This window comes from Tiliqua scincoides, chromosome 2 (genome assembly GCF_035046505.1).
Source record: "Tiliqua scincoides isolate rTilSci1 chromosome 2, rTilSci1.hap2, whole genome shotgun sequence".
NCBI lineage: Eukaryota > Metazoa > Chordata > Lepidosauria > Squamata > Scincidae > Tiliqua > Tiliqua scincoides.
This window is the reverse complement of record NC_089822.1, coordinates 259,423,800-259,436,344: the sequence shown is the minus strand read 5'-3', so window position 1 is coordinate 259,436,344 and position 12,545 is coordinate 259,423,800. Positions and strand designations below refer to the sequence as shown.

Below are 12,545 nucleotides of genomic sequence, written 5' to 3'. Positions count from 1 at the left end.
GTGTAGTATAGAATATACTTTGGCTAATGTTACATCAATCACTTTTTCCTGCCACCTCCTATATTATTGCTCAGGGATCTTAAGAGTTGTCATCCTGTCAGGCTAACCGAGGTGATGAAAGAGAGTTTGCCAACTGGGAATTTCCCCAGAAGTGGCACTAAAAAGGTCATCAGCGCAGTTTGTCATCATACGTTAAAAAAAGAAAGGGAAAATGAGAATTGAAGAACACACAAGTGATTGTCAAACACACCAGATGGGAACAGCACTGGGACAAAATTTCCAGGAATACGTTCAATTCTTCCATCTTTTAAATTTTCCATTTTTGTACAGAGCCCCAGAACGTTCTGCGTCTCAGATGTACTGATTGGGTCGTGTGCCTGGCAGGTCTGCATTGGGATTCCACTGAAACAGGAACAGCTACAGCAACACCCGCTCTGAGTCTATTCACCTGCAAGGATACACGTTTACACACTAAACAGAACACAGTGAGAATTAGGTTGTAGCAACTATTCTCTAAGAAGCACATGGGCAGCCTTTGTCACTCTACCACGTACCACAACCCTCTGTGTGCAAAAAATCAAAACTTTAGATATAGGCTGATGGGTTCTGAGCTGTCTGTGACAGATCAGGAGAGAGATCTTGGGGTGGTGGTGGACAGGTCGATGAAAGTGTCGACCCAATGTGCGGCGGCAGTGAAGAAGGCCAATTCTATGCTTGGGATCATTAGGAAGGGTATTGAGAACAAAACGGTTAGTATTATAATGCCGTTGTACAAATCTATGGTAAGGCCACACCTGGAGTATTGTGTCCAGTTCTGGTCGCCGCATCTCAAAAAAGACATAGTGGAAATGGAAAAGGTGCAAAAGAGAGCGACTAAGATGATTACGGGGCTGGGGCACCTTCCTTATGAGGAAAGGCTCCGGCGTTTGGGCCTCTTCAGCCTAGAAAAGAGACGCTTGAGGGGGGACATGATTGAGACATACAAAATTATGCAGGGGATGGACAGAGTGGATAGGGAGATGCTCTTTACACTCTCACATAATACCAGAACCAGGGGACATCCACTAAAATTGAGTGTTGGGCGGGTTAGGACAGACAAGAGAAAATATTTCTTTACTCAGCGCGTGGTCGGTCTGTGGAACTCCTTGCCACAGGATGTAGTGCTGGCGTCTAGCCTAGACGCCTTTAAAAGGGGATTGGACGAGTTTCTGGAGGAAAAATCCATTATGGGGTACAAGCCATGATGTGTATGCGCAACCTCCTGATTTTAGGAATGGGTTAAGTCAGAATGCCAGATGTAGGGGAGAGCACCAGGATGAGGTCTCTTGTTATCTGGTGTGCTCCCTGGGGCATTTGGTGGGCCGCTGTGAGATACAGGAAGCTGGACTAGATGGGCCTATGGCCTGATCCAGTGGGGCTGTTCTTATGTTCTTATGTTCTTATGTGTGTGTGTGTGTGTGTTGCATCAAGTTTCCACAAGCTGCTCAGGGCCTTCTGGGGCCCTGCAAGGCCCCCCACCAATGTTTCCTTTAATCCCCCCCCCCCCCAGAATGTGTGGAGGCCAACTGTGGTGGTGTGGATACAGCTGTGGAGCACTCAGCAAGATCATCATCATCGGCAAGCTCCAAAGTGCAGAGAGGAAACACACTCACACACACTCACACTCACTCACACACTCCTGCTCACACACTGAGCTCAGGTAGCTGATAGCTTGTCCCTTGTTACAACCCTCTACACTCAGTAAATCCCCTGAAGCTTTGAAGGTGCTTCCTGGTCAGTCTCTTGCCTTGATTCCCACAGGCACTAGTCTCTGCTACATGTCCAGGATCCCTCCTTTAACTGGCTGCATCTATAGGGAAGGTCAAGGCTGCAGAGGTCTTACTGCCTCAATTGTTCGGAAGCTGACCCCTCTCTCTTGGAATAATTGCGAGCACAATGCGGACTTCAAATAACCCTGCAATAGACACGCTTTTTTTTTTGTTTTAAGCTTGCTCAGGAAGGGCTCTGGGCACTTCAATGCTGACTGTCAGCATATTGAACACAAATTGATCCAGCCCCAGTGCTACCTCACCATTAAAGAAGAAGAGGCTGTGATCAGGGGGGGGGGGGTAATCAAATGGGATTCATTCTAGCTGCCATGTGTGCTTACATGTCAGCAGCCCTGGCGTGAAGCTGGCCAGCTAAGAACCTTTCCTGAAAGGCTTTTTGATCTGAAAGTTCTCAACCACAGGCAAAATGGTCAGATGCTGCCACCTAGTGGTTTGTTGAGGACAAGCATTGAGCTGATATCCCCTCTTTCTACTCCCTGCAAATGTGTGAAGGAAGAAATTTCCCTTATTGGGTGGTTCGGATGATGACTGGTCCATCTGGCTCAATACTTCTCTGGCTGCAGCTGACAGCAGCAGTTTCATTAATGACCCTCTAGCAACCCTACCTGGACACGCCAGGGATTGAATGAGGGACCTTCTGCATGGAAAGAAGCTGCCCTACCCCTGTGTTCCGGCACCCCCTGCTAAGCGCCTTCCTTGCGCTCTGTCTAGCAGAGAGAGCAGTTTTCAGTGAAGCAGCCAGAGGGGGAGAGAACTGCAGGCACAAGTTCAAACACTGGCCAGAGGATTCCTTGCTTATTCTCCATCAGGCCTCTCTGCTCCAGGCTGCATTGGCCCCCTGCAGCTCTCAGCAGCAACCACCTTCCCAAACAGCAGAGATGCCCTGGAGCCAAAACATGCCCTATGCAGTCCATAGGTGTGAACAACTGGCAAAGTGGGCCTGAATGCAACCAGAAGGGATGAGGCTTGGGGGGCATCTCACTGGCCAGTTCCCAACTGCAGGCCTTCCAAGGCACTGCAGGAATCTTCTGGGGTGGTGGAAGATGTGATGAATCTCTGTCTTGTGTTCTCCAAGATTGTATATCACGTCAGCCCTGAAAGTGTGCGGGGGGGGGGGGGCATTATGGCCATCTGTAAATGTGTGTGTGTTGTGTCTATGCCTGTGTGTGCATGTGTGTTTGTGCAGAAAATAGAGCTGCCCGGGGTGGACTGGCTGAGTGGACAGGGAGGGTGGCATTGGCATTCTGACATAGCCCATTTCTAAAATCAGGAGTTTGCACATACACATCATGGCTTGTACCCTGTAAAGGATTTTTCCTCCAGAAACTTGTCCAATCCCCTTTTAATGGCATCCAGGGCAGATGCCGTCACCACATCCTGTGGCTAGGAGTTCCACAGACCAACCACACGCTGAGTAAAGAAATATTTTGTCTGTTCTAACTCTCCCAACACTCAATTTTAGTGAATGTCCCTGGTTCTGGTGTTATGTGAGAGTGTAAAGAGCATCTCCTTATCCACTCTGTCCATCCCCGGCATAATTTTGTATGTCTCAATCATGTCCCCCCTCAGGCATCTCTTTTCTAGGCTGAAGAGGCCCATCAAGAGGGGGAAGAGACTTCAAACTGGCTGTCAGCATTTTGAACACAAATTGATCCAGCCCAGTTGATCCAGCCCAATTTTAGGCTACCTCAGAATGCCAGATGCATGGGAGGGTACCAGGATGCAGGTCTTTAGTTGCATTGTGTGCTTCCTGAGGTATTTGGTGGGCCACTGTGAGATACAGAAAACTGGACCAGATGGGACCTTGGCCTGAGCCAGCAGGGCTCTTATTATGTTCTTAAGTGCCAACTCCCTATTTAATAAGAGGCTGTGGTCATGGGGATAATCAAAAGGGATTCATTCTGGTTGCTGTATGTGCTTAAATGTCAGCAGCCCTGATGTGAAGGTGGCCAGCTAAGAACCCTTCCTGAAAGCCTTTTTGATCTGAAAGTCCTCAACCATAGGTCCTTTCCAGTAACTCATCACAGGCAAAATGGTAAGATGCTGCCACCTAGTGATTTGCTAATGATAAGCATTGAACTGATATCCCCTCTCTCTGCTCATTGCAAATGCATGAATGAAGAAACTTGCCTTTGTGCAGGGGTGCTCACACTTTTTTGGCTCAAGAGCTACTTTGAAACCCAGCGAGGCCCGGAGATCTACCAGAGTTTTTTTTTTACAATGTTCGTGCCCCTTTTGCAGGCACTACAACTGCATCCTGTGGCAGAGAGTTCCACTGCCCAACCGTATGCTGGGTAAAGCATTTTCTGCCCTCTTGACCCTGCGAGGGGCAGCCCCCTGCCCATTTGACCCCCAGACGCCTGGCCCAGTGTGTCCCTGTGGAGTTGGAGAGCCGCAGGCCTTCCGCACCTCGGAGAAGTTGACGGCCAGGGGGATGATGCCAGCCACGTAGCAGCCCACCAGCATGGCCAGGGACAGCAGGCCGATGGACAGGAAGTCGTCCATGGCTGGGGAGCAGCGGGGCACCTTGGCTCAGGCAGGGCTTCCCGACCTCCCCCCACAGCCGCCCACCATCAGGGGCCGCCCCGCCACCTGGAACCAGCCGCAGCGGCCCTGAGCACCCCCACCTGCGCTGATGCCGCAGCCAGGCAGCCCCCTGCAGGCGCAACCCGCTCTCTCAGGCTCTGGCCTCGAGGGGGCTTCGCCTCAACTCACCTTGCCTCAAGTGGCGGCTCCTCACAGGCAGGCCCGGCAGGAAGGCCCTCGGCAGCTACATCTGGCTCTGAGGGGGGGAGGAAGGCCAAGTGGTAGCTCCTCACTCACTTCCGCCTGCCCCATCCACATCTGGGACACTCGGCAGTGCCAGGCCAATCAGGAAGCTCCAGGGCTCTTTCCCGCCCCTTTCAACATGGCGGGCCAATCAGGAAGCTCTGGGGCTCTTTCCTGCCTCTTTCAACATGGCGGACGGGAGGCTCGACGTGCTATCGACCGGATTTTGCTTCGTGATCAACCGGTCGATCGCGATTGACATTTTGAGCACGCCTGCCTTAGTGGGTGATTCAGATGATTGACTGGCCCATTTGGCTCAATACTGTCTACACTGGCTGGCAGCAGCTCCCATGGGTTTCAGAAATGACTCTCCACTAGCCCTACCTGGGCACGCCAGGGATTGAACCAGGGACCTTCTGCATGGGAAGAAATTGCGCTACCTCTATGCTACAGCGTCCCCTGATAAGCACCTTCTTCATGCTCCGTCGGCCAGAGACAGCAGGTTTCAGTGAAGTGGTCAGAAGGGGAGAGAACTGCAGGGGCAAGTTCAAACACTGGCCAGAGGATTCTTGGCTTATTCTTGATCAGGCCACTCTGCTCCAGGCTGCATTGGCCCCCTGCTGCTCTCAGCAGCAACACACTTACTGAGTAGCAGAGAGGCACTGGAGCCTAAGCTCACCAGAATTCAGCCCCAGAGCCTTTGGGGGAAGAAGTAGAATTTCTCTGAGCATATGCAGTGTGTTTTCCCCATATTGGAGCATTCTTTCTTCCATAATAGGAATTGTTTTCCAGTCGGCCTTTGCCACAAGCAGATCCAAGTAGGGAGCGTTGTTAAGTGTTGGCTTCACAACAGTGCTGCGAAGTAGGCGAGGCTGGGAAATAGGAATTTGTTCAATGAGCTTCATAATCAAGAACAGGAATTTTTCCACCACTGGCTATCCTGGAGGAGGAGCTCAAAGATGATGTTTCTTCAGGCTACAGGCCAGTGGTGTAAAGAGGCCCCCCTTCCTTGCCTTCAGAGCCAGTCTTGATTGCAGAAGCTTTTGCAGTCCGTAGGTGTGAACAACTGACAAAACAGACCTGAATGCAACCAGAAGGAATAAGGTTTGGGGTAATCTCATCCCCCCCCCCCGGTTCCCAACTGCAGGCGTACAAGGCGTTGCAGGAATCTTCTGGGGTGGTGGAGGATGTGATGAGTCTCTGTGTTGATAGAGATTTTAAAGGGTTAACTTATTTTCTCTTGTTTAAGAAAAATAACTGAAATTGGAGCCAAGAGAATGACTGTTGTTCCCCTTAAAAACAGGATAGGAGGGTCATTATGTCAAAGTGACCTAAAGAGATCATGATTGGCAGAACATGTAGATCATAACTTTCCCAAAGGGAGAATTCCAGGATCTTGTATGATCAAAGTTGTGGGCCAGGAACATTTTGAAATGCAGGGCAGAATGACCTCCTAATTAAAGCTAGGATCATGCACCAAACTTGTCATAATATGCCCAATAAGGAGTGGAAGTGACATACAGTGTCACATGGGTAACTTGTTTATCTCATGTTATTTAATGTGATTTTTGGGGTGTGGTTCTTTGAGAAACAAGATGGGTTTCTCAAGAAGGGTGAACCTTTGTATCCAAACTGAATCAATTGGCCTGTGTAACTTACTGTTGTGGAAATCAAGCCTCCAAACCCTTTTAAAAAGTCTGTGACTGTTTGGCATTGCGTCAGTGAAAAGAATCTGAAAATCTTTCCAACAGTGTTCCCCAAGATTTCCTGTTCCATTCCGTGTAGTTTCTGAGCAGTTTTCAGCTCCCCAGCAGCTTCTGTGGAGTCAGGGCTGGGAGCTGCTGGCTGGCAGCTGGAGTGTTCCTGTGTTTTACCAAGGCCACCATGCCCCACTGGAGAGAAAGCCTCTCTCTTCCTTCTGAAACAGTTAAGATGGAGTCAGGTATGAGCTGGATGATTGGCTCAGGTTCCTGCCAGTTCCCCTCCAGGAGGGGAGGAGGTAGAAATCAGGGAACTCAGTGACACTATTCCAGCCAAGCAGGAAAACTTCCCAGGCAGATGGAAGTCAGGGCATCTTGTTGCAGCTGCCCGAAACTTTGAGCTACTGGGAGAGAGACCACTCAGAGTGGGTGAATGAAAAGTGAGAGTAACAAGTTGGAGCTTCAAAAGCACCAGTTCCAAATCCATGGTCCACAAGACTCTGAGAAGTAATCCCCAAGGTCTGCAAAATTATAATTTACCTTTGATTGCTTCCAGGGTCTTGCCAAGTGATAGCTCCCCACCACAGATCACCAGAGAGGGTGGAGAAGGGACTGTCCGCAGTACTAGCCAGCAACAAAACCAGCCACCCACAGAACTTCTCTATGAATATTAAATCTAATAAGTACAGTATTACAAATTTAATTGTATTTTTTGTGTGTGGGCGGGTGGAGGTGGCAAACTGCATGTGGTCCATGATGATTTGTGTTTTTTAAAAGGCTTCAGAAAACTGGAGCTTCCACACTTGCCTGGGAGTAAGTCCCTTTGACTCTAATGGAACCAACTTCTGAGTAGACATGGATAGGATTGAGCTGTCAGACAGCTATAAAGGTGCTTTGAAACTTCCTTTCCTTTTTCCACTTCCTTTGCTCTCCTTCCAACCCCTCCTTTCCCCACCTCAAGCTTAGGGGCTGGGATGAGAGTTTAGGGCTCCCCGAAACCTGGAAATGATTCTCCTTTTCCATTCCTCTGGTGCATGAATTTCAAGCTCACTCAACATAAACCAGGTATATTTTACACATGTGTACAATTGCTTTTGACTGACTCCTGGTGTCTCGCCAAGCAAGCACTCCCCACCACAGACCACCACACAGTGGAGAATGGACTGCCGGCAACGGCAGCTGGCAACAAAAGCAGCCATCCACAAATCTTCTCTATGGACAACAAAACTAATAAATCTTCTCTAATTACAGTATTTCCAATGTTTTGTGTGTAGGGGGTGGAGGTGGCAGGTTGCATGCGATCCACAATGATTCCCATTTTGCCTCAGTGGTCCGTTGGCTCCTAAAGTGGTGAGGAACCACTGTCCCAAAGGCTCAGGAAATTCAGACAGGACATTGAACTACTCTAATCTGTCAGGCGACTGTTATTTTTTGGCTGGCTGTAATTTTCCCAGCATGCCTATGGAGGGTGTGCAAAGTCTCCTGTTTAACTTGCAGCCATTCTGATTTAACGCCCTCACATGAGGTCCCGCAGCCCCTTCACACCATCTACTGACGGCAAGCATTAGTGCATCTCTTTGCTTTCATTCTAAAACTTTCTTCGCTTTTCTTGCTCATTCTGTTTCTCCCTTTTTAAAATTAGACTTTTAATTAACTCGTCATATTTTAACCTTGTCTCTGTCACACCTTCTTCACTCTGCAGGCACTACTATGTGAGTAATTTTGAAAGGAACCCCTGAGGTTCAGTATTTTCCTAGGATGGGGGTTTTGCCCAGGGAATCCTTCTGACCAGCCTGATCTCCTGGGTTGGTGGCAGTGGATTCATTCAACCAAGGAGTTTCCCCATTCAGCTGCATGTCCATATGGGAGAGAGAGGGCAGCAGGAAGGAAGTGAGTACCCTAACCACTAGGCACTACTTCCCACAGGTGCTGGAGGGCCTTCCCTCTATCCCGACAAAAAAGTGCTTCCAAGCAGGTACATCTTAAGGGAAGGAGACGATTCTCAGACTATAGACAGCAAAGGACACTACTGCTCTGGATAAGCCCATGGCTGCTGAAACCCCCTGACAGAGGAGTGTGTTGCCAAGCAGATACATCTGAAGGGGAGAGGACAATACTCAGGCTATAGGCAGCAATGGGCAGACACATCAGGACAAAAGAGGGTCTGTCAGTGTGTCTATAATCAGAGCTGGAGCAACCATGGACTGTCCAGGGCAGGTGCACAGACCCCACTTGGCTGCAGCAGCCTGAACTAATGATTTGCATGTGTGAATGCACATCTCAGTTGAAACACGGCATAGACACATCCTCCACACTGCCTCACAGGCAGTGTTTTTCCATGCAAAGATTCTCAACCATTTGACACCAGGAGCCACTTTTTAGAATGAGAATCTGTGGGGACCCACCAGAGGTGATGGCATGACTGGAAGTGACATCATCAAGCAGGGAAATTTTTAACAATCCTAGGCTGCAATCCGACCCACACTTACCCAGGAGTAAGTCCCATTGACTGTCATTGTTAAAAGCATCTACATAGTAGTCTGTTAAAAGTACAGATCTGCAACATTTCCCCAAATGCAGTCACATACCATGGTAGCATCAAGTCTAATACATTAAAAATAAAATATTGAAATGAATGGGCACCCACCTGAAATTGGCTCAGTACCTTATCTAGTGGCTCCCGACCCACAGTATGAGAAGCACTTAGTGGTTTGACTCTGTCAGACTGCTGCTTCAGTGGTTACAAGGGTCAACCCCTGCTAACTGGTTAAGAGGCACTTTTTCAAGTGGGTGCTCCTCTTTTATTTAGCAGGGGGAGAGTAACTGGCCCACCTCACCCCAGCAGTGTCTTTTCTAGTGGCTGTCTGCTGGTGTCGCATCTTTTTAGATTGTGAGCCCTTTTGGGACAGGGAGCCATTAGATATTTGATTTTCCTGTAAACCGCTTTGTGAACTTTTTGTTGAAAAGCGGAATATAAATACTGTTGTTGTTGTTGTTGTTGTTGTTGTTGTTACAAGGGCTGCTGGTTCATTTCTGGGCCCAACTGAAGGTGCTGGCTTGGGACCAGTGTATCTGAGGGACCACGTTCTACTGTACAGTCTGGTTTGTTCTCTTCAGTCATCTCAGAGGGCTTTTTTTTGGTTGTGCCGCCATTAAGACAGGTCGGGGGATGTCGGTCAGAAATAGGGCCTTCTTGGTGGTGGTACCTCTACTATGCAGTTGCCTCCTCATTGGACCAAGAGCAGCTCCCTCATTATTAATCTTCCAGTGAAGCCTGAAGATATTTTTATGCCAAAAAGTACCCTGTAAGATCTAAGGAGATGATGGACACAGACTGGCCCCTGCTTTTCACAGCCCAATCCTGAGTTCTCGTGGCATGCAGCTTCGGTGGCACTGAAAACAGCTACCACCCGACCCTGTGCGCTATGGGCTACTGCGGGCGGCACCTCAGGAGAAGAGGACTTTTGTCCCCTTTTCCCAGGTAAGGGAAGTAGCCCTGCAATGGGACTACTCAAGTGTGGTAAAGGCATTCGTGTAGGGCACCAAGCTCCACACGAATGAACAGGATAGCAGAGCTCCACCGGACCTGCCCCCCTCCCTCCCCGCTCCCTCCCCCTGCACGGCTCCCGCCCGCCCCCTCTCAGCCTCCCGCCTTCCCGTCACGACTCCTCCCCACCCTCTCTCTGCGCTGGGCTAGCACAGGCACAGGCCCGGCCGTAAGGCTTGCTAATGTGCCTTATGGCTTGTTTGCAACAGTGTGCGGCAGCAGTAAGCCGGCACGCACCATTCAAGATTGGGCTCTTAATGTCTTATGATTGTTGGTTTTTTTATGCTGCTGCTGGCTGGCTTTTAAGGGGTATTTTACAGTAGTTTTATGTGCATTTTATAAGTTATGTATTTGACATATTTTAATTGGTTGTTAGCTGCCTTGGGTGTCCTTTGGGGAAAAAAGCAAGGTAAAAATTGAATGAATGAATGAATGAGAGCCCAATCCTGAGCTCGGCTGGGCTAGTGCTGGGCTAGCACTGGGCAAGTGCAGGGTGGGCGCCCAGCCTCCGCCGCTCAGTGGTCTCACAGACTGCTGAGCCACAACAAGGTAAGCGGGGGTGGGGAGGAGGCGTTTTGGGGAGGGTGGAGGCTGTCAGGGGGCGGAGAGAGGGCGGGGGAAGGCGTGACGGGGAGGCGGGGGCAGGGAGAGGGTGGGTGGGAGGCATGCGGAGGGGAAAGAGCGGGGAGGCAGGAGGATCCTGTCCATTCGTGGAGGGCTCAGCACTTTACATGAACACCTTTACTTTAAGGCCAAGCTTTTGGTTGGTGGTAAAGTGAATAGCCCCATTGCGGGGCTGCTTACCTTAGCCGGGAGAAAGGATGAAAGTCCCCTTCTCCTGAGGTGCAGCCCGCGGCAGGCTGAGGTGTGTAGAATGTGGCAGCAGCCGTTTTCGGTGCCACCAAACCTAAGCACACCAGGCAGCTCAGGACTGGGCTGTGAATGAGCTTGTGTTGTCCTTAAAAATAATAAACCAGAATCATGAATATTACCTCTTTTAAAGACGCTTGAACCACCATCACATCTGTTGGTAAGAGCTGTATCAATAATTCCTTTAGCTGAAATGATCAGAAATTTAATTTTATATTAAATGGTTATAAATGTGCAATAAAAAAAGGGGAGCAATAACAGAATTTTTACCTCTTTTGAATAGGGCTGGAGATGATTCTCCTTCAAAAAAGAAATAAAACAGTAAAAATAATTATGGATTATGTAGGATACCCAGTTTCTTGATTTTTAAATAAAATATGAAGTAAAGTAACACAAACCAGAACTGGGTGCTGAGTATAAGCCATCAGAACTGGGGGGGGGGGGGTAATCTGGTACTTGAAGTAAGTCCTACAGTTAAAAAAAGAAAAATAAGGAGGGTCACTTTACTTATTTTTTTAAAAGAGACTCAGGAAACTTAATTAAAAAATAGGCTCAGTTTTACCTTTTCGAAATATGAAAGGCTTTTTCTTGCAGTCTGAATTGTCGCCTGACTGCATAGGGGGATCTGAAAAAAAAAAGAACCATTTTGTTCATTTTGCTCAGTATTCACAGGAAATGGAAAATAAAAATTCAACTGTGCAAAAATAATAAAAAATTATTAGGAAACTGCTATTTTTTTTATTCAAAGTACCATCAGATTCCTGTGAAATAATTGGCTCATCTGCCTATGACATTCCACCACTGATCAGTCAAACAATTTTTTTTTTTTTGCACTGTACACCTGAAAAAAAGACAGACTTTTTTTTCCCTAATGGACAAAATTTCAAGACAGTCCCCCCGACCCTTGAATAAAACCCTGCATAATTATTGAACTCTGACAAACAGTCACACCTAGAAGGGGGGGAGAGAGGTAGGGATTTTTACTCCTGTCATAAAAATACCCCCTGAGCATGCACAGAATAAAAAAAAGATTCACTCTGGACAAAAATCCAGACATTTTGTCCTAATGAACAAAATTTCAAGACAGTCCCCCCGACCCTTGAATAAAACCCTGCATAATTATTGAACTCTGACAAACAGTCACACCTAGAAGGGGGAAGAGAGGTAGGGATTTTTACTCGTCATAAAAATACCCCCTGAGCATGCACAGAATAAAAAAAAGATTCACTCTGAACAAAAATCCAGACCAGAAAGAGAGAGAGCTAGGATTTTTTTTTAAAAAAACTCCTGTCAATACTAACCCCTGAGCATGCACAGAATAAAAAAAGATTCACTCTGAACAAAATTCCAGACATTTTTTATGCCCCTATGGTCAAAATTCAAGACAGCCCCCTCAACAATTTGACACAAGGAGGCAGTCAAATCCCATGAAAAGACCAAAAAGAGAGAGAGAGCTAGGATTTTTTTTAAAAAAACTCCTGTCAATACTAACCCCTGAGCATGCACAGAATAAAAAAAAAGATTCACTTTGAACAAAAATCCAGACATTTTGTCCTAATGGACAAAATTTCAAGACAGTCCCCCCAACCCTTGAATAAAACCCTACATAATTATTGAACTCTGACAAACAGTCACACCTAGAAGGGGGGAGAGAGATAGGGATTTTTACTCCTGTCATAAAAATACCCCCTGAGCATGCACAGAATAAAAAAAAGACATCAATCCCACAAAAAGATTCACCCTGAACAAAAATCCAGACATTTTTTTTTTTTTTGCCCTATGGTCAAAATTCAAGACAGCCCCCTCAACAGTTTGACACAAGGAGGCAGT

General features: G+C 47.8%; 1 protein-coding gene across 1 annotated transcript in view; it reads right to left on the bottom strand.

Moving 5' to 3' along the window:
• The window catches only part of LOC136639112 (tripartite motif-containing protein 10-like), a 107,406-nt gene that overhangs the window by 57,983 nt on the left and 36,878 nt on the right, over positions 1-12,545 (bottom strand). The window lies entirely within an intron of this gene.